At 46.6% G+C, this 2,500-nt stretch overlaps 1 pseudogene; it reads right to left on the bottom strand.

The window, feature by feature from the left end:
- The window catches only part of LOC120907342, a 10,772-nt pseudogene that overhangs the window by 4,006 nt on the left and 4,266 nt on the right, over positions 1–2,500 (bottom strand).

The raw sequence follows: 2,500 nt of genomic DNA on the forward strand, positions 1-2,500 counted from the left end.
TGAAAGAAGAGATAACTCGCTGGACTACTGGCCGGTAAAACCGTCGTAGCCATTGTCTACGGTTAGCAAATCTAAGGGTATGACACCAAATGGGCGAGGCATACCGGACCTTCGCCACAACAGTAAGAGCAATTGCTCGCCTAGCATTACTACTCGGACCTGCCTTATTAGGCATCATCCTTACAAGGTGGTCCATAGCTTCGTCGCTCTCTCCACCGCATACCTGATGTGTGAAGTGTAATCGAGGCGGTCATCTAGGACCATCCCCAAGTACTTTAAGCTGCGCGACGAATGTACTACGTGATCACCTACCCTGATAGCCCCATGCTGTATCCTCTGATGGGAACTGACCATAATAAACTCGGTCTTAGTCGGGGCTATCTTTAATCCGTTGTCGGTCATCCATCGGTCGATGATGCGAATCTGACTGGAAACGAGAATTTCAATATCATCAACACAATTACCTTCCACCAACAGTACTATATCGTCTGCATAGCCGATAATCCGTGCACCTTCCACCATTGCAACTCGTAGGACTCCGTCGTACATGAGGTTCCATAACGTTGGGCCAAGTACCGAGCCTTGAGGTACACCCGATGTGACTGCAATCTCTGCCGGTCCATCTGTGGTATCATACATCAGCACACGATTCCTAAAATAATCACCAATGATATCATAAAGATATTTAGGAGTGTTAATTCTCTGTAAAGCATTTGCAATCGCCAACCATGAAGCACTGTTAAAAGCATTAGTAACATCTAATGTAACAACCGCACAATACCGTCCACTGTATCTGTTTCTACTTCTAGCTACCGAAACAATGTCCACTACCCGTTGAATCGCATCAACTGTAGATCGACGACTTCTGAAACCAAATTGGTCGTCAGACAGTCCGTTGACCTCCTCGATGTGTGCATTTAGCCGTTGCACTATGATGCGTTCTAAACCTTTACCTGCCCGTCTAGTAGACAAATGGGGCGAACTGAACCCAGTTCCCCTGGTGGTTTGTTCGGCTTCGGTATTAACACCAACCTCTGCCTTTTCCACTCATCGGGGAACTTCGCGTTCTCTAAACAGCCTTGGTAAACCCTGCAAAATGCATCGGTTGCAGTCAACATACCAACTTTCAGCGCCTCATTCGGGATACCATCTGGTCCCGGCGCCTTCTTGTTAGGTAGTCTCCTGGCAACCGCAAGAATCTCATCATTAGTTACCCTTTCAAACTCTCGTGGCTGATCGATACGATAATCAGGCCACACCGTGTTTGGGTGAGTAGGAAAAAGCTCGCTCACCACTTCCCTAAACTCGTCCAATGTCATGGTTCGGGGTCCAATCGAACCCTCGGCCACTTTCTTGAACGTATGATATACTATACCAAATGATGCGTTGTTCGCTGTTCCCAGGAACTCTTTCCACTTCCTCTGTCGGGTATGCTTGATCAATCGCTTGAGGGCATTCCGTGCCACCTTGAACTCGTCCCTAAAAGTAGAATAGAGATCAGTATTAAAAGCTCTTTGCGCTAATCGATCGCGGTGTTTGCACTCTTTGCGAAGTGCCTCAATCTCTAACGTCCACCAAAATGCACTCTTGTTAGGGTGTACCTCTTACGTTTAGTCATCGTCGCATTGCACGCCGTGACAAGTATACGCATTAAGTCTTCGCTTGTTGTGACCTCGGTCTCAAAAGCGGCTTGCATCATAACTTCAAATATATCTTTGCTAAAATACTTGATGCTCCATCCCGTTATGGGTCGGGACAGATTACGCACGCTTTGCGTCTCAAGATCTATTCGTATTGCACGATGATCAGAGTTCATATAGCTAGATAACACCACCCACTTAAATGATCTTGCTACGGTTCGGCTCGCAAAGTAAGATCAACTACTGACGTGCGCCCTGGTCCAACATAAGTTGGGGTGCTGCCGTCGTTCAATAAAATTGCGTCAATCTGCGCAAGGTTGATAAAACCAACTCACCTCTTCGTTTCTGGGTTTCTCCACGCTCGCCAAGTTGGTTGTTCCAACTTACTGACCAAGCGTTGAAGTCCCCCGATAACGAATTTGTGGATACCGGTTACGGCCATTACCGTGTTATCCAACATGTTCTGGAACTCTTCCATACTAAATCTAGGTGGCGCGTAAACGCTAACCACTCGCATATCACCTATGTCAACTATCATTAAACCCTTCAAAGCCTTACTGACTACCTTAACTGGTAAGTCCGCGTTAACCACTACCGCTGCTGTGTTATCGTCATTGCGTAACACTTTGACGTTGGTTGTTGCCAGATACGGATCTGCAATCAACACTATATCCGCAGATTCTTCCCTAATCGTTTGCCACATTAACTGAAATGCAGCATAACTATGATTCTGGTTATGTTGTAGCAACCTAACCATTATGATCTAATCGTTCGCCTTCGGGGACACATATAACTGCCCGTTGCGTGAAGGTTCTGTGACCTCGTACCGCAATCCAAACACTTGACAGAGTTGGTACAAG

This window comes from Anopheles arabiensis, assembly GCF_016920715.1.
Source record: "Anopheles arabiensis isolate DONGOLA chromosome X unlocalized genomic scaffold, AaraD3 X_pericentromeric_contig0003, whole genome shotgun sequence".
Classification (NCBI taxonomy): Eukaryota; Metazoa; Arthropoda; class Insecta; order Diptera; family Culicidae; genus Anopheles; species Anopheles arabiensis.